This window comes from Arvicanthis niloticus, chromosome 8 (assembly GCF_011762505.2).
Source record: "Arvicanthis niloticus isolate mArvNil1 chromosome 8, mArvNil1.pat.X, whole genome shotgun sequence".
Classification (NCBI taxonomy): Eukaryota; Metazoa; Chordata; class Mammalia; order Rodentia; family Muridae; genus Arvicanthis; species Arvicanthis niloticus.
The window spans coordinates 72,957,467-72,978,139 of NC_047665.1; positions in this window are offsets into that span (position 1 = coordinate 72,957,467).

Genomic DNA, 20,673 nt, shown 5'->3' on the forward strand with positions numbered 1-20,673 from the left:
CACATGTTTGGACAGTTAACTGATGGCAGAGGGTTTTGAATCTATAACTGACTGGCTTGCCACCTCTTTTTCAGTCTAAACAAATTCCATCTGTTCTCTTATTATTTCAGTAACATGCCAGTGTCACTGAAATGTAGGACCTTCTTAACCACTGATCACCCCTAAGGAACAGACCCTAAGGTTGACTAATACCAGTTTTTTTGAGGAGCACAGTGGCTCCCCTAGTGCCTTTGTACTTATGGACTTTATTTTCAGATATTGCCCTGGCTCCATTCACCTTTATTCTAAGCATCCAGCTACATCTGTTAAACACTTGTGTTTTCTTCCCTTCTAAGTCTCTCCTTTCATCTCTCCACACCTATATTACAATATGTCATTTTTTACATCTAACTTAAAACCTATTAAACTAGATTTTAATTGAGTTTTTTCTTGTTTTCTTTCTTAGTTCTACATTTTTGCCAAAAATCTTCCAATTTGGCTGGAATTCTCAACTCAAGTACCTGGCTTTTCTTCCTGTATACAGCAGCTTGAGGCCTGAGCTGCGAATCTTGGTGGCCTGTTCCTCCATGACTCTGCTTGTTCTTGTGGTACTGATTCCTGCTGAGCAGAAACCCAGAAACCCTGGTGCTCACATTCTTTTGCCTGAGTACACAGCCTGCGGGGAGTCGGGAGTGGGGAGAATGACACGTTTTCATGCAGAAGGCTTTCTTTTGTGTCTAGGAGGTGGGTGAGGATACTTATGATCTTGGGTTCCCTTGTTACAGAAAGGGCATGAGATTTTGAGGATAGATTCAGTCTAGAGTTTAGTTTGTTTACCCTGAGTGGTAGCACTGGCAGGAACGGTCCCATCCTAGGCATGCATGCTCAGCCTACGTCCACATTGCTTTCTGGCCCTCTCAATTGTGAGCTACTGCTTCAATATGTGTCTCCCACACCTGTCTCCCCAAAAAGATTGGGCTCCCCTGCAGTTTACTTCTGATCATACCTGTAGTGTTTCACCCCTTGAATATTCTGATGTATTCAAGCTGCTGGTCTTTTTCTTTCGCCTCTACTTTTTTCTCATTTGTAGCAGTGACTCCTACCTATCTCCTCTGCTTTTACTCGAACCCCCTGAGGTCTGTTGACCCCAAGCCCTGGCCCCTGTACAGGAGTGTGTGTTGCTCAGGAACTTCCACTCCTTGTAAGGGGGCTCCAGTGCTCTCTTATTACCAGCTTGCTCCCATGGAATTCTGTGCAAGCATCCGACTGGAGCCATGCCCACTCTATCACCATAAAAGTAGAGAACATGCCCTTCTTTAGAAATCCAGCATTGCCAAACTTTGACTTCTAGCCTGTGTTTTTTCTCAGATTCTGCCCATGCAAATTCAAGGCTGAAGGTGTGCCATGTATTAATGTGTACATGTGCCATGTATGTATGTGTGCCATATATATGACATGTATGATGCATGTGTACATTGAGACACTTCAAACAACCAAGAAGTAGATGTTTTCTTCCAGTTCTTCAAAATGCTTGTCTTGGCAAGGATAAAGAATGAATCATTTTAAGCCAAAATTCTTCTTTTAAAAATGTTCTGATTTATAAGAGAGAAGTTAGCTGTTAGAGAGATGGCCATTAAGAACACTTTCTGCTCTCTGGGTTTCGTTCTCAGCACCCACGTGCTACTCACAATCATCTGTTAACTCCAGTCCTAGAGGTCCAGTGGTGTCTTCTGGCTTCTGTGGGCACTGGGCATGCATGTGGTCCACTTACATACTTGCAGGCAAACATACACATAAAATTAAAAAGAAAGCAATCTGTAAACAGAGACATTAGAAAATGTCTTTTTAAAATTTAGCACAAGTTCTTGGAATGTTTTTATTATTTGTTTTCCCAGGGGAGGAGATGTGCTGTATATGGCATTATGGAGGCCAGAGGAGGACACTGAGTGTCTTCTTCTACCTTACTGTTTGAGACAGATTCACTTACGGAATGTAAAGCTTGCTGTTTTGACTTCTGGGGTCTGTCTGCCTCTGTTCCCCACAATGTGGTTTCAAGGGTACACAGCCATGGCAGCTTTTATATAGATGCTGATGGTCCAGATTCAGGCCCTTTCACTAGCACAGCAAGCATTCTTGCCCACTGAGCCATCTCCTCCTCCCTATTACAGTATCCTACGATGAAGATTTAAATGCATTGGTACACAGGTGACATACTTAAGATGTTTGAATATTTCATGAGTCAGTTCTATAATATATAACTAATTCATATTTCTTGTTTTCAGTTGTATAAGCAACCTACATTTGCTGTGGCAACAGAATAAAAAATGGTATCTTTATTTTAGTTTTTCATATGTAATTATAAAGTGCTACATATATTTTACACTGTGGATTACCAGAGATCAATCAAATCTACCTATTTAATAAGACCACATGAAAGCTGAAGTTAAGTTGTTCTTATCTTCATAGCGTTGGAGAAGGCAGTGCTTCAGAGGCCCTGTGGCTGCAGGGTGGAGGCTATGTTAGGGGGTGTTGAGTATAAAGGTCATGCTACTTTAAAGCCTTTTGTCATTCCCTTTTCTAAGCCTTATTAGCTGTATTTGATCTTCTAGATAAAGAAAGATTTGACTATGATTAAGTATGTGCAGCATCATCCTGGAATAAATTTTATTTATAAATTAATAAAATATGTGGATCATGAAACAAGGGGAAATACTTTAGGTTTTAATTCAGTTACACATCTATTGTCTGTTTAAACTGTGTGCTTCTGAAATCTATTTTGCTTTAAAAATTAAAAGTTCAGATAGCACCAAGAGATACAGAGGGGATATTTTCTAAGGCCATCAGAAGTATAGCTAGTTATACATGGAGTAACATTCTAGAACCAATCGATCCAGCCTTTCAATATAATGTCAAATATTCTGATCAGCAAATGCACTCAGCTTTGGTTCCATGTTCCTCATGGCACCTCCTTGCTTCCAATGTAGGTCCTTTCTAAGGAATGGAGACTTAGACAAAGACCACGTATGTGATAGCCAATAAAACGTGTCTTTTCCTCACGCTTTCATTTTCACAGCTCATATACTCAGAGTAATGCTATGGGTCCTTGCTCCATACTTTAAAAAACTATTGGTTGAATAAAGATGCTAACAGCCTATAGCTGGGCAGAAGAGAGATAGATAGGCAGAGTTTGGGTCCCAGGCTGGGGTCTAAGTAGACTATAAGAGAGAGAGAGAGAGAGAGAGAGAGAGAGAGAGAGAGAGAGAGAGAGAGAGAGAGAGAGAGATGCCATGGGGTAGGTGAGTCATGAAAACATGGTCATGAGGGCTGGCCAATTGGAGTTAAGAGCAGCCCAGATGGAATATGGCAAGTTATAACTAGGGGTTATTGATGGGAAAGTAGACATAATAGCAAGGGAAGTAGATTCTAATAGCTTAGAGGATAGATATCTGCCCAGGTCTAGTGCATTAAAGGCTTATTATAAATATGAAAGTTGTGTGTCTTTTATCTGGGAACAGAATGATCAAGGTGGGGTAGAAACCTCAATATGAGAATAGATATCAACTACAACAGACTTTACTATTACTGAGGAAATGGTGGCAAGGAAAGTTTTCAAAGCTCAGAGGTTCAGTCTCTGAGCCCTTGTGGGCCCAGGTTACTTGATTCTATAGGTGATTTTGTAGTTTCCTTGATTTCTCTGGCTCCTTAATTCTTCCTCCCTGTCTTCTACAGGTTCTCCGAGCTCTGCTTAATGTTTCACTGTGAGTCTCTGCTTCTGTTTCCATCAGTTGTTGGGTGAAGCTTCTCTGATGACAGTTATATTAGGCTCTTGTCTGCAAGTATAGCAGAATATAGTTAACAGTATTGGGGTGGGCTCCCTCTCATGGCATGGGTCTCAACATGGACTAACCATTGACTGGGCATTCCCTCAGTTTCTGCTCCATGTTTATCCCCACACATCTTCTAGGCAAGACAAGTGTAGGTAGAAGGTTTTGTGCCTAGGCTGGTGTCCCAGTCCCTCTATTGGAAGTCTTCCCTGATCACAGGAGATGGTCAGTTCAGGCTTCAGATCCCCTATTGCTAGGAGTCTTACCTAGGGTCACCTTCATAGATTCCAGAGAGTTTCCATTGGCCTAGGTTTCTAGGTCATCCCAGAGATGCTTTCCCACCCCAGTTTTCTCTCCCAGTACTCTCTCCTTACACTACCTGATCCCTTCTGTTCCCATTTGAACCCTGCTTCCCATCCATCCACAATGTAACTCTAAGCACGTGAAAGATATATTCCTGTATCTCTATTGTATATGAGGTTGGTGAAGATCTTTTCCCACTCTGTAGACTGCCATTTTGTCCTTTTGATGGTGTCTTTTGCCTTACAGAAGCTTTTCAGTTTCATGAGGTCCCATTTATCAATTGTTGATCTTAGTGCCTGAGCTGTTGGTGTTCTCTTCAGGGAGTTGTCTCCTGTGCCAATGCACTCAAGGTTGTTGTTCACAGAGTGAATCACTTACTCAGGTAACTTCTTGTGAACCTTCTCCCCAGTTTTAAATTAAGAAATAAAGGCTCGAGCCAGTGATTGGGCAGTGAAAGAGAGGTGAAGCTAAAAAGTTTCGGAGAGAAAGAGAGTGAGGAATGAACAAGGAAAGAGAAGAGAGAGAGGAGGACTGAAGAGGAGGAGGTAGAAGGAAAATGGAACAGAAGCACATGGCCTGGAGAAACAGCAAGTTATAAGGGATCTCATAGCTGGGGAATATATAGTGTAGTGGTAGATCTGCCCAATCTAGGCGCACAGCTTGTATTCATATTAATTGAGTTGTGTTTTTCTAGCATGGGCTTATTTGTGTTGGAGATTTACTGCAACAGGTGATAGATACGGATATACTTGCACCATTTGTTGAAGATGCTTTCTGTTTTTTTTTTTTTTTTTTTTTTTTTTTTTTTTTTTTTTTTTTTTTTTTTTTTTATCCATTGCATAGTTTTGGCTTTTTTGTCAAAAACCAAGGGTCTATAGTTGTTTAGATTTATTTCTAGGTTTTTAATTCAATTCCATTAGTCAATCTATCTGTTCTAATGCAAATATTATGCAGTTTTTATTACTATTGCTCTGTAGTATAGCTTGAAATCAGGGATGGTGATGCCTCTAAACGTTCTTTTATTGTACAGAATTGTTTTAGATACCCTGAGTTTTTTGTTTTTCTATATGTTTTTCCATTGTTCTTTAATGGTCTGTAAAGAATTGTGTTGGAATTTTGATGAGAATTGCATTGAATTTGTGGATTGCTTTTGGTAAGATGGCTATTTTTATTGTGTTCATCCTACTGATCCATGAGCATAGATGATTTTCCATCTTCTGGTAACTTCTTCAAATTCTATTTTCAGAGACTTAAAATTCCTGCCATACAGGTATTTCACTTGCTTGGTTAGACTTACACCAAACTGTTTTATATTATTTGTGGCTATTGTGAAAGATGCTGTTTCACTGATTTCTTTTCAGCCTGTTTATCATTTGTATATAGAAAAGCTATTGTTTTTGTTTGCTTGCTTGCTTGCTTGCTTGATTGATTTAGCTAATTTTGTATCCAGATACTTCACTGAAGATGTTTTTCAGCTGTAGGAGTTCTTTAGTTTAGTTTTGGGGGTCACTTATATATACTATATCATCTGCAAATAGCAATACTTTGACTTCTTTCTTTCTAATTTATATCCCCTTGATCTCCTTTAGTTCTCTTATTTCTCTAGCTAAAACTTCAAAACTGTATTGAATAGTTAGGGTGGACAGCCTTGTCGTGTCTCTGATTTTAGTGGAACTTCTTAAAGTTTCTCTTCATTTAATTTGATGTTGGGTATTGGCTTAATGTATACTGCTTTATTATTTTTAGGTATATACCCTATATCCCTCAACTCTCCCAGACTTTTATCATGAGTGGGTGTTGGATTTGGTCAAAGGCTTTTTCAGTGTCTAATGAGATAATCATGCATTTTTTCTTTCGGTTTGTTTATATGGTAGATTACATTGATAAATTTTTGTTATGTTGAACCATCCCTGCCTCTCTGGGACGAAGCCTACTTGATCATGGTGGATGATCATTTTGATGTGTTCTTGGTATCCGTTTGTGAGTATTTTATTGAGTGTTTTTGCATCAGTGTTCATGAAGGAAACTGGTCTGAAACTCTCTTTGTTGCTTCTTGGTGTGGTTAGGGTTTCATAGTGACTGTGGCCTCATAGATGGAATTTGGCAACGTTCCTTCTTTTATGGGGGTGGGGTTGGGAGACTTTTAATGGCTGCTTTTATTTCCTTAGGGATTATAGATAAGTCTGTTTAGATTCTTTATCTGATTGTGATTTTACTTTGATAAGTGATATCTATCTACCAAGAACATTGTCCATTTCTATTAGATTTTTCAGTTTTGTGGAGTACAGGCTTTTGAAGTAAGACCTAATGATTCCTTGAATTTCCTCAGTGTCTGTTCTTATGTTCCCATTTTCATTTACGATTTTGTTAATTTGGATATTTTCTCTCTGCATTTTAGTTAGTTTGGCTAAGGGTTTGTATTTCTTGTTGACTTTCTCAAAGAACTCTTTGGTTCTCTTTGTTTCTATTCTATTGACTTCAGCCCTGAGTTTTATTATTTCCTGCCATCTACTCCCTTTGCGTGTGTTTACTTCTTGTTCTTCTAGAGGTTGCTGTTAAGTCACTAGTAGGAGATTTCTCTAATTTCTTTATGAAGGCATTTAGTGCTATGAACTTTCTTCTTAGCACTGCTTTCCTTGTGTTGCATAAGTTTGGGTATGTTGTGAATTCATTTTCATTGAATTCTAGAAAGTATTTAACTTCTTCCTTGACACAATCAGTGATCATTGAGTAGGTAGTTGTAAAGTTTATGTGAGTTTGTAGTCTTTCTGTTGTTTCTGTAATTATTGAAGTCCAGCTTTAATCCCTGGTGGCCTGATAAATTACAAGGGATTATTTCAATTTTCTTGTATCTGTTGAGACTTGCTTTGTGATTGAGCCTATGGTCAGTTTTGGAGAAGGCTCTGTGAGGTGCTGAGAAGATATAATCTTTTGTGTTTGGGTAAAATATTCTACAGATGTCTATTAGGTCCATTTGATTCATAACATTTGTTAGTTTAATTATTTCTCCATTTAGTTTCTGTCTTGATGAGTTATCATTAGTGAGAGTGGAGTGTTGAAGTATTCTACTATTAATGTGTGGGGTTCAATGTGGGATTTAAGCTTTAGTACTGTTTCTTTTACAAATGTGGGTGCCCCTGTGTTTGGGGCATAAACACAATTCAGAATTGATATGCTATCTTAATGGATTTTTTTTCTTTGATTGATTAGTATTAAGTAATCTTCTCCACATCTTTTGATTGATTTTGGTTAAAAGCTTGTTAGATATGAGAATGGCTATACCAACTGGCTTCTTGAGTCTATTTGCTTGGAAAATCTTTTTCCAGCCCTTTACTTTTGAGTTAATGTCTTTCTTTGATGTTGAGGTGTGTTTTTCCACATCCATTCTGTTAGCCTGTGTCTTTTTATTGAGGAATTGAGTCCATTGATATTGAGAGATATTAATGACCAGTGATTGTTAATTATTGCTATTTTGTTGGTGGTGGTGATGGTGGTGTTGCATACATATGTGTGTGTATATGTGTGCTCTCTTTCCCCCTCTTATTTTGGTTTTTCTGCTGTGAAATTATTTATTTCCCATATTTTCTTGGGTTTAGTTAGACTTTTTGGGTTGGAGTTTTCCTTCTAGTTCTTCTGTAGGGCTGATTTTGTGAATAGACATTGTTTAAATTTGGTTTTGTCATGGAATATTCTGTTTTCTCCATTCACAGCTTTGCTGGGTATAGTAGTCTGGGCTGATATCCATGGTCCCTCAGAGTCTACAAGATAGCTGCCCAGGCCCTGCTGGCTTTTAAAGTCTTTGTTCAGAAGTCAGGCATAAGTCTGCCTTTATATGTTACATGGCCTTTCCTCTTGCAGCTATTACTATTCTTTCTTTGTTCTGTTCATTTAGTGTTTTGATCATCATGTGATTTGGGGAGGATTTTCTTTTCTAGCCCAATCTGTTTGATGATCCTTAAGCTTTTTATATTTATATGTATCTCTTTCTGTAGGTTGGGGAAATTTTCTTCCATGATTTTGCTGAAAGTATTTTCTGAGCCTTTGATTGGGTAATTTTATCTTTTCTCAATTTCTATTGTTTTGAGTTTTGTTTTTTTCAGTGTCCCAGATTTTCTGCATGTTTTATGGCAGAAACTTTTTAGATTTAACATTTTTTTGACTAATGTATCAATTTCTTCTGTCATATCTTCTATGACTGAGACTCTCTCTTCCTAAGCCTGAGAATATCTTGTATTCTGTTGGTGCTCCTTGTGTTTGTAGCTCCTGTTTGATTGCCTAGATTTTCTATCTCCAGGATTCCCTCAGTTTGTGTTTTCTTTATTGGTTCTATTTCTATGGTCTTGAACAGTTTCACTCATTTTCTTCACCTGTTTGGTTGTATTTTCCTGTATTTCTTTAAGAGATGTATTCATGTCTTCTTTAAAGGCCTCTATCATCTTTACAAAATTGTATTTAAGTGTTTTGGGTGTGTGTGTGCGTGTGTGTGCATGTGCGTGTGCGTGTGCGTGTGCATGTGTGTATGTGTGTGTGTGTGTGTGTGTGTGTGTGTGTGTGTGTGTATAATATCCAAGGCTTCATATATTAGGATATCTGGGCTCTGATGGTGCCATATTACCCCGCTGTTTATTTTTTTTTTCTGACCTGTAGTCAACTGGACATGGGGTTATTATAGGTTTAGGTGCTAATTTCTTATTTTACTTTTATTGGATAAGAGTTTTTTAATGTTATTTTCACTTGCATTGTGCTTTTGCTCTGGTCTTTTTGCCTGAGTAGTCTGAGGTTCTGGTGAGTTTTCAGATCCAGTAGGGTATCTGCTGGGATTTTTGTGGCCTGCCTGACATCTGGGATTTGGGATGCCAAGGTTTCTCTGGGGTCCCTAAAACCAGTGTGGCCTTTGAGAAAGCTAGGGTCTTCCACTGAATTTCTCGGCAGTTTATTGTTGAGGTGTATTTTAAGGGATGTTGGCAGACATAAGGCATAGAGTGAGTTCTTACCTGGGGTTCCTGGTGCCTGTGTGGCTTTCAGAAAGCAGGCAGAATAATGAGTTGAAAAATGGAGCTCAGGGATGGGGTCATGCATGTATTTCTAATGATGATAAAGCTGCTAATCTTAACAGAAAGAAAGACATTCTTGTAGTTTTATAAAAATCATAATGTAAAACAAAATAGCTTTATACCAATTGTAATGAGTAAGGACATCTTTTGTCTTTTCTCCATGAATTGGGTTTACTGGATATTTAAATGCCAGGAGGTGACATGACTAGGTCATAAGATAAATCTATTATTAGGTGTTTGAGATATCTCCATATTGTTTTCCATAATGAGTAGATTGTTTCCTTTGCTATGTTAAAACTTTCTAATTCCACAAAGTTAAAGTTTTCATTTTTTAGTATTGTTTCTAGAGTGACTGGGGTCCTGCATCTCAGTCTTGAAGTATCCGTCCCTACCTTTTTCTCCAATAGCATCAGAATTTCAGATCTTTGGTCTTTAGAGTTGATTTTATATAGGGTGAAAGAGGAAGGTCTGTTTTTATTCTTCTGTATATCATAATTTTTAATTTTAATAATATTGTTGGTACCTTCAATGGTGCTGTGGCATTTTATAGATGCCACAGAATTTTCCCATGTCACCTGCAGATAACAATGCTGTTTCTTCAGCCTTTGGTCTCATTGCTTTACATTCCTTTCTGACTTAGAGTGCCCATGGCTTCCTATAGAGCTGAGTAGAATGGTAACATTCTCCTTGACTTCACAGGGACAGATTTATGCCTTATCATTGTGTGTGTGACTCCTGCTGCTCTTGTAGATAATGTGCGTGAACTATGGGTCATAATTTTTTACTGTATTAAGATTAATTTTTATTAGTTTGTCATGTTTTTTGATCAGTATTTTATGATACAAACTGATATTTATAGGGCAGTTCTGATGATAACTGTTCCCCAGTTGGTTCTTGATCTGTCGGTAAAGAAAGCCATGGGCCAATTGCTGGGCAAAAGGTACAGGCAGGACTTCTGGGTCCCTGGAGGAAAAGGGAGACACATGGAAGGAGACACAGAGTTCACCAGGCTTCTGATGGAGAAGGGTTGAAGAGTCATGTGAGATTTCAAAATGGAGTGTCCACATAGGCCGCTCCTCCAGGCAGGTGGTCAGGGATGTAATTAGCAACTGAAGTTTAGGGCAGGTGGGAGGAGTGGATATAAAAATATTGTTATAAGGATATGCTTTTCTAGGAGGGAGATAGTAGCACCCGGCAATAGTGTCCAAAGGCAAGTTGAAAAGGAACAATTGTATATATGTGTGTTTTATCCATGGATTCAAGGGTAGCTTGGAGAGGGGTGGTAGTGCAGCCAGATCCCAGAGCTAAGGCAGGGTAACAAAAAGCTACATGCAACAGATATTCATAAACTTATAACTGAGAAAATGTGACATTACTTTTACTTAAAATAGTTTAAATAATGAAAACAATATCTGAAGAAGCAGTCTATTTTTTAGTATAATGTAAAATTAAAACTAGCTTTATACTGATTGTAAAGAGTAAGCTATTTTGTCTTTCCTCCTCCTAAAGGCAAGAGTGGAAAAGCTACTTTTGAATATGTTAACAAATGTCCACTTCTAGTAGGCTACCTGTGTTGAAATAATTATTTAAATTGGTCGATGGTCAAGCCGACTATCTAAGCTGCGGTGTCTCTGCCTAGCTCAGCCGCCATGTTCCGTGGCCAGAGGCCATGTGCGTGCTGCAGCTAGAAACGGCCAGCCAGAGACACCAGCCCTGCCACCCACGAGACACCAGCATGGGGGATGGCACTGCCAATCTTCCATGCTGTCTCTGCAAGGCTGGGCATTACCCAGACCATCCCACCATCCACGCGGGCCTGGTAGAAAAATGAGACTCTAATGCTTAAATATTAATCAAAGGCTTTATATATTTAGTAATGATCAATAAGAATATGCCCATACAATTAAAGTTGTTTCCCAATTAGCTAACCTAAACATAAGTTGTTACCTGAGACTGCTCTCCATACCTGTGTGGTTTTCCATCCTCCTACATCTCTGCTTTCTCTCTAGCTCCTCCTCTTCCTTTTTCTCTTCCTCTCCTTACTCCTCCCACCCTAGCTCCTCCTACATACCTGTGGTGCTTCAAGAAAATAATTGTGTTGTGCTAGGTTATTGTGGATTTCTTGTTATGGCTACAATGGCAAAGAAAGAAATTTGAGCAGCATTCCAAATGCTAATGAGAAAACAAAGCAAATGAAAATGTAGTTGGAAGGATTTGGGGTTGGTTTGATTTTGTTATTGTTTTTTAATTATTATTTTGAATCACTTTATGCGTATGAGTATTACACCTGAATGTATGTCTGTGCATCATGTGCATACCTGGTGACTGCTGAGGTCAGAAGAACATGTGTAATCCCCTGAAAGAGAAGTTTATAGATGGTTCTAAACCGCCATGTGGATGCTGGGAACCAGTATCAGATTTCTGCAACAAATGCTCTTGGTCATTGAGCCATCTCTTGAGCCCTCTTTCATTTTAATTTTTAAATAGTCTCTAAGCTGGAGAGATGTTTCAGCAGTTAAGAGCACTCACTGCTCTTGTAGAGGCGTGAGTTTGTTTCCCAGCATCCATGTTAGGTAGCCCACAACTGCCTATAACTCCAAATCCAGGAGATCTTACAGCTTCTTTTGGCGTGTACAGACACACACACACACACACCTAAATAAATAAAATCTTAAAAATATAATAATAATAATCAATAAAAATATAAAATAGTTTTTGATATAAAACATCCCAATTTGGATAGCAAGAAGCCTTGAAATTTGGATAATTTACATATCTTTAGGTTTAATAAAAAGTAGTTTTGCATCTGTGTCAGTGTCTGCTTTTTCCTCAGAAAGCTGCTTTAGATGGAAATGCTCTGCTCACTTTTTTTGTTTTTAACTTTTGATGTTCTGGGGACAAAACTTAGGGTCTGATGTGTACTATGTACTAAGAGCCCTAAGTGGAGGCCCAGAAACATAAGCCTAAGCAAAGAATCAGGGCCCAGGGTGAAACACATCTGGCCAGCTGCAGTTGCTGGGAGCCCCTGGTCCTGCTGCACTCTTTTCTTCAATCAGGAGATAAAGTTTCTTAGCAACCCTCCAACCAAAATGGTCGGGTCAGAGCTGTTTGTGGCCTTGGTGCCTAAAACAAACCAATCATTTTAAAAGTCAACCTCCCCATAAACCTCTTACCCAATTGTGTATTGCCAAGGCTGAAAAACCCCAGCTCGTGTTTTTTTGTTTCTTTTAAAAACCCCTTCCCCTTGACCTTGGGGTGTTCTCCTATCTTGTTGCATCAGGAAGGTTTGTGGCCCATTTGTGAGCTTAAATAAAGATTCTCATGTGCTTGCGTTGGAGTTGTGGTTCCTGGTGGTCTCTTTGAGGTTTTTGCAATCTGGGCACAACAGTACATGCTGAGGAAAGCTACATGCAAGAAAACATAGAAATGTGATGGCCTAATAACATTGACATGTGAAAAGAATATTAAAGCAGTGATGGGTATTCCTTTAACTGTACCAGTAATTATATTAAGAAATAGTATAAATAATTGGTCTTGGACAGGAACAGCTTAGAAATGAGTTTAATAGTAATATTGGCTAATAAAAGTTGCAGCATAGAAAATCAGTGCAGCAAGCTCCATTTTTATATTTCCTGACAGCTTACATCTCTGGCAAAAAAAAAAAAAAAAAAAAAAAAGAATCCAACTAGCTATTCATAATCTGAATCAGGGGTAGCAGAAGCCTTGTTCTAAAGTAGTTCGTTTTCTCCTCCCTCACAAGTTTTAGGATTGAGCCCTCAAAAGTAGGCTACTGAATAAGGCAATCCCCAAAGGCAACCAGGAGGGATGTCCAAACCAATAGCTGTGTGAACCATGACATAAGAAAGTGTGAAAAAGCAAGACTGTGGTTCCACCAAATATTTTCTATTTAAAGATTCTTATGTTTAAAGATACAGATATAATTAAAATGCCTGTATTCATTCCTTTTCATTGTTGTAACAAAATACCAGGAAAAGCAACGTTTTTAGGATGCCTTATTCACAATGTATTAAGGTATGTTTGTACTTTGAATTGTTGATTACAGTATCCGTAGAGACCTAAGTGCTGTCATTTCTATGGCTTACCACCAGCTGTATATTTGTAAATTCTTATCCTTCCACACCTACACAAAACATGAAGGTCAGGCATCTCTCAATGCCTTAGTCAAGCTAAGAAATGTTTTGGTGTTGTCTTACTGCTGATTGGTTATAATAAAGAGCTGACAGCCAATAGCTGGGGCAGAAAGTATGAGGGTGGAACTTCCGGGCAGGGGGAATGACTCAGGAAGAAGAAAACAGATCCAGGAAATTCAGAGGCAGATACAAGACAGAATGGAAGGGAGACCAGAGCAGAGCAGGGAGGTAAAGAGCTAGACACACGGTGGGACACACTGCTGGGAAGTTGGATTAAGTTAGAAAGTAGCTGGGAGACTGCTTCAGTAAAAAAAAAAAAAAAAAAAAAAAAAAGGCCTAAGCTTTATATTAGATGTCTTTATGTCAATATTGAACCACTGGTGAGTCCAAGAAATTCCGGCAATACAACCTAAAGAGGAAAGATTTTTTTTGGGGGGGGGGGCTCACTGTTTGAGAGCATAATCCACTGGGAAATCATAGTGGTAGTTATGAAGGTGCTGGTTGTACCATGTTTGCAGTCAGGCAGCAAAGAGAGATGAACGCTGGTGCTTAGCTTGCTTTCTACTTTGGTTCAGACCACAGCCCATGGAATGATTCTGCACATACTTAGGGAGGTTTGTCCTATCTCAATTAACTGATCTAGAAACCCTTTACACACATGCCCTAGATTTGTCTGGTTGACAACCCTTGTGATACCTTGTGAAGATTTCCAAAGTTTACCAGTGAAAATTATCAGTGACGAATCCCCTAGAAAGGGAAGTCAGGAACACAGAGAGTCAGAAAAAATGGGTGGGAAAGTCAGTGTGGGAGAGAATGCCAGTAACACAGTAGAGAAATTTTGTGAGTAAATTGAGATTTGGGGGGAAAATATTGGAAATGAAAATTTTAATGAATCATAAAACAACAACAACAACAGCAAAACACACACACACACACACACACACACACACACACACACACACACACACACACACAAGAGAAGAAAGAGTATCCAACACTGAAGACAAAGTTGAAAGAAGAATACCACATTCCTACGCCAGTAAAGAAAGTAAGCACGCATGTTAAAAGAACTCTAAATCTGACTGAGCATCCTAATAATCCTCAGAATCCAAAGACAGAAGGCTTAGCATACAGGCATACAAATCCATCCCATTAAATAATAGCAGAAAATTTCCTTGATGGCTGTTCTACACACACGGCATTCTACCCATAGAGTGGCCCAGTTCAGTGGTTCCACTGTATGCTTGCTTCCGTTATTCAGCTTAGAGGAATGAAATTAGAACATCTGGGCTGGAGAATAAGTCAGTCACTCAAGACAAACACGTGTTTTCTCTCATGTGTATGTGTAGGAGCGAGATCAAGAGCAAAGGAGAGTGAGCAACCAAGGGGGTTTTGGGGAAGTAGAAAGGGGACTAGAAAGGGAAGATGCTTTGAAGTATAGTGAACAGGTGAGTGTAATGGAACATGTGTGCCATGAAGGCAGGAAGGACTATTCCTTGGGGAAGGAAGTCAGACACAAAAGGGCAATGGGGCAAATAAGAACAGTGCATGATAAATGTGAAAATGTCACATTGACTCGTTATTTGTATGCAAATCATAATGTCTGTCATACTAACAGAAAGGCAAGTCCTGTGATTACGTGAATCATAAAAGCATGCTAGAGCTGAATGGAAGAAAGTAGAGCCATACCAGACATGTATCAAAGGATACATATCAATGTATCCTCATTTAGGGGAATTTGCCCAGTCTCACAGTGGTCTGTGTCTGCTTCAGTTCTCGTGAGGGGGTCTTTTCTCTGGGCAGAGAAAGCTGATCAGCTGAGAAGGCAGCTGAAGGGATGGGTATATGGTATCTCTGTTATAAAACCTCCCAATATGTCCAAGACAACGCTGCACAGGAATATTTAATCTCTAAAAAGCAGTTACTCCTGTTTTCTATGTAGCACTGTTCTTCTGGAAATCTGCCAGAAGAGAGAGGCTTGATGTTCTACGCAAACACGGCAGAGGTACAGCCGCAATTTGACTCTCAAATGGCCTCACGGTGCTTTCAAGAAGCTTGGTCAACTGATAATTTTTCTCACATATGTCCAGTGATCTTTGAGCAATATTGACTGTTGCATGGTCCGACTGTAAGATGCCCTGTTCAATGACTCCAGCAGGTGGCGCTGTCTTAAAAGGTTGTGGATGCTATAAAAAGTAGGGTCTAGCTGACAGTAAGGTTGTTTAGCGTGGGCCCCAAGGTTAATAGCCTGTAAGAATCATCACACGTGAGTCTTCTATCAAATACTGAAAGACTTGTATCTAGGATGAGGAACTAAAATCTTTATCTTCCCCACCCTGGTAAGACTTTTTATGCATAAACATTTGGCATACATTTTAGGAATTTGACGGCCAGGAACAGTGACCTTTTTCTCCGTGGAACAGTGACCTTTTCCCCTTCTTCATTTCCTGCGTGCCAATACTTTTCAGACTAACCAACTGAATAAGACTGAGGTTAGACTCTATCCAATGGGGAAGAGACACAGCCACAAACTTGGTTAGACTAGAAGCCAAAGGTATTTCTTGTCTCAGAGTGTTCACACCTCCCCAGCATGCCTTGTTGGGTCAAGAGTATAGTTTGCATTGTCTAGACACTTAGTTAGAATTGTGGGGTTTGTTTGTTTGTTTTTGTTTTATTTTTGTGACCCCTACCTATTTCTACTATTGCCCTGTCCAACTTCTTCTAAAACTCATTTGTTTGTGTTAACTTTCAAACCCAGGAAAAATGGCCCCTAGGTTCTCCCATCATCCTTTACTCTCTACCTGTTACAGGGTATGGCTGGCATACCTCGCCCCTGCCCCCACCCCCACCCCCTGCTAAACTTTCCAGCCTTGAGGGTCTTCCCTATATAATCCAGACATTTTAGTTACCCACCCACCCTTTTTGTACCTTTGGCCTCCTGGCTGCTGCACCTGGTTCTCCTCTCTCTTTTCCTCTCCCTTTCACACATGGTTCAGAATCATGACCATACTGAACTCTTCCAGATGTGTCTGTCTCTGGCTATGCTCTCTATGTCTCTATGTCTCTATGTCTCTATGTCTCTATGTCTCTATGTCTCTATCTATCTATCTATCTATCTATCTATCTATCTATCTATCTATCTATCTATCTAATAAACTTTCTACTCCATCATCCATAGGAACAGTCATGTCCTTTCTTTTCCTTTTTATTTATCTGTCTTCATTCTGTTTGTTTGTGTGTTTGTTTGTATCCATGTGTCTATGTACTCATTCATGTGCAGTCAGAGAACACCTTTCAGACGTTGGTTGAGTTGGGTCTCTCCTGATTGTGCTTCCATGTTGCATATTCCACACTGACTGGCCAGCAAGCTGCTACAGAGCCCTCCTGCTCCAAATCCCTCCTTACAGTAGGAGCACTAGGATTAGTGGTGCAAGCTACCACATCTGCCTTTTTAAATGTTGGTTTCAGGGATTGAACTCAGATTGTCAGGCTTGCACAGTGTTGCTGAATGCACCACCTCCCTGCCTCCTAGCCCTGACATCTTTCCTGTCTCTGCCTCCACAAGGATGAGTATGGGTGTTAGCCACATGGTGGACAAGCAGCCACTTGGCAGGGAGGAATGCTTGAGAGGAAGAAGTGAAAAATCTTGAGGTACCAATTAGACACTTGAAGCTCTAGTTAGTGTCTGAAAGAAAAAAAGAAAGAGCAGAAGAGAAGAAAGAACAAGAGTTATCCCTTTCTGAGTCTCAGAATGGAAGACAGAGCCAACCCCATGGTGGTTCTGTAGGAACTGCACTAAGGAACTGCACTGCATCCTGGAGAGGAAAAATACATGATCTTATTAAAGAGATAATTATTCCTCCCATCTCCTTAGCATAGCTTACTGTGAACCTGCCTTCCTGGGGGCAATTTCTTGGCTGAGTGAGTGACTGGCCCAATGGGGTTAACCCTTAGAAGGAAACAGAGGCATGTCTTTAACTGGAGGTAGATGCTGTTCTTTACAGAAAAGCTTCCCCAACACCATCAAAAGAGGTAACCCTAAAATCACTTAGGAAACGGGAAAGTAGATACAACCCATTTCTACCACAAAAACCCATGGATCCAGTTCCGAAGCTGTTCACAAGAAGGGATTAATGTCTGGACTGGAGTTTTAGTTTCTACCCTTACAAATATTCCCAACTCCCTTTGCTTTAACATGCAGTGGTCAGAAATTCCTCTGTCCAGGCTACTATAACTTAATGTAAAGACTGAGAGCTTATACAAAGTATGGGTGCTGGAGGTCAAAGATGGATTCCAAGCAATCAGACTCAGTCACAGGCAATCTCACTTTTTCTCCCAAGGCTAGCTTAGTGTGATGTCTCAGTTTGGGTTTCTGTTTCTGTGAAGAGACACCATGATCACAGAAACTCTTATAAAGGAACACATTGGAGTGGGACTGGCTACAGTTCAGAAGTTTAGTTCATTATCATCATGGCTGGAAGCATGGTGGCATGCAGACCTACATGGTGCTGGAGAAATATCTTAGAGTTATATGTCTGGAGCAGCAGGCAGCAGGAAGAGAGTGTTACTGGGCCTGGCTTGAGCTCTGAAACCCCAACCTGAGACATACTTTCTCCAACAAAGCTACACCTACTCCAACAAGGCCACACCTTCTAATAGTGCCACTCAATCCTATGAGCCCATGGGGGCTATTTTTGTTCAAACCACCACATGTGGGCAAGAAGATAATGAAGTTCTCTGATGTCTTTTTTCCAGAGGACATCAGTCCAAGTAAATTAGTACTCTACCAAATGACTTTATTTAACTTTACCTCCTTATCAGTCATCCTGGGAGTTAGAACTTGAGCATATAAATTGAAGACAGGAAAATCACAGTTCCATTCATAACATAGGATCTTTAAAATACTACTATTGGGTCAAGCTTATTCCCCGTTTAAGTTCACCCCATTATTATTCTGAGATGAATCCAAACTCCTGATTAACATACAAAGGTCCACTTTATTTATTCTTGTTCTGTACCACAACTCTAAGGGCCATGGTTCTCATCAGTACAATAAAGATGTTGAAGGCAGAGACTATCATCAATTTCAACTTGAAAGTTCTGATAAATAGGTAGGTACTTGTTAGGGTCTCCAGCAGAGTTTAATGAACTATTTCTCCAAAGACTAATTCAGATGTTCAAACTGGCAGGGACATATACACACATACACTCCCTCCACCACACACACTCCAAGAAGACACAGAAGAGTCTTTTACGTAACTGAGACCATTGGAAACAGCATGCCAGGCCTTCCAGGCAGGACACTGTCTGGGTCTTTACTGTAGCCAAAAGGTGGAACTAGCAGGCTGTTATAATTTTGATCTTGAGTAGTCCCCAAAGCACAGTGTACTGAAGGCTTGGTCCCATCCTTGACCATACTAGGAGGCTGTGGAAACAGTAGGTGAGGCTCAGTAGAAGGAAGTTAGCTCATTGAAAATCTACCCTTGATTGTATTGGGACCTGGATCCCCTAATACTTTACTGCCTTACTTGCCCTATGCAGTGGGGAGGTCCTTCACTACATGCTTCTGCCATGCTATGCTATGCTGCACACCAGACTACAAAACCAAGGGAGCAATGGCGAGCCTGCTGCAGCTGTGAGCCACAGACAGCAAAGCTTCCCCCTTACCTTATCTTCGGGTTTTGTCATAGTGATGGAAAACTAACACACAAGAAGTTTACATAGCTTGTAGAGTCTACCAGCATCACAAAAGTAGCATACAAGGAAAAGGGTGAGACTTTAAAGTTCTTGGCAGTCAAATTTTTAAAATGGAGTCAAGTTTCTTATTGATTCCCTGTTTCAGTTGCTGCTCTTATCATGATAAAATTCATAATAAAAAAGCCTTAAGTGTGTTTGGTTTGGTTCTCAGCTTCATCATGGTGGAGACATCGTGGAGGGCAGGAACTTGAGGCAGTGGGTCACATTGCATCTGCAGTCAGAAAACTGAGAGATGGGTGCTGATGCTCAGCTTGCTTGCTGGTGCTCAGCCTGCTTGCTGGTGCTCAGCCTGCTTGCTGATGCTCAGCTTGCTTGCTGGTGCTCAGCCTGCTTGCTGGTGCTCAGCTTGCTTGCTGGTGCTCAGCCTGCTTGCTGGTGCTCAGCCTGCTTGCTGGTGCTCAGCCTGCTTGTTGATGCTCAGCTTGCTTGCTGGTGTTCAGCTTGCTTGCTGGTGCTCAGCTTGCTTGCTGGTGCTCAGATTGCTAGCTCCTTTTTATTTAGCTCAGGATTCCAGCATATGAAATGGTGCTGCCCACAGTTAGGGAAGGTTTTCCTATTTCAATTAGCTCCCCCAACAGATGCTCTCAGAGATTTGTTTCCGTGGTCATATTAAAGCCCATCAAATTTACAGTCTAAATTAACCCTCTCACTGCCCAATCTTGTTTGTCAAGAGATCTTGACTAATTTTGCCTCTTTGTTCCTTCATACAATTTTAAAAATCAGCATGTTAAGATCTATAACAAGCCTTTTAAGACGTATTCCTATCATGTGTGTGAAGGTCAGAGGACAACTTGGGAGAGCTGATTTTCTTCTTCCAGTATGTGGGGCTGGAACAGGTTGTTGAGCTTGATGGCAGATACCATTACCTGCTAAGCCATCTTCCTGGCTCTTTCAATATTTTTAGTAATGTATTATTTTATAATGGAGAGCCATTAAAAACAGTACATGCTAAAACAGACAGCATGACACGCCACTCCAGGGAGGAGTTGGCAGGGAAATAGCACAGAGGTGCCAGATCTGCACCTCAGACCTTTCAATTGATTGCAGAATGGACTAGATACGCTGCTTCAGCTGAGGCTGACAGGCCACCACAGGCCTGAAGTCTCATAGATCCACCACAGGGGACATTCTTGTTGTCTGTAACAACTAGTGGTGCAGAATGACTTCAGCCTCTGTATCTGGACTCACAGAGCACTTGGAGTTGCCTGTAGGAGTCGGTGGTCTCCCTTTTCTCCTTTCCACAGATGCCTGTGGTCCCATGACTGCGGAATAGAGTCCAGTGGGTACCTGTGGTTCTTAGGTTTAAGATTAACATGGGCCCTAGTTATGGCTGCAGTCCAGGCTGTACTGGATTGGGGAATCTGACTTCTCTAGGATATTGAGTCTTTCTAGCTAAGGATAGCTTATTAATGGTCTTAGCTTTGTTTATTCTTTAAGACAAAAAATAAAGGAAAAATGATTTTCTCAGTTCAGGCCTTTAAAAAGGTTTATTTATAGGTATGTTACATTTTAATCATATTTGTAAAGTCCTTGTATATGAACTACATTTTCAAGTGAATTTTTAAATTGGAATTTGGTTTTGGTGACCTTTTGAAATTCTGTTAC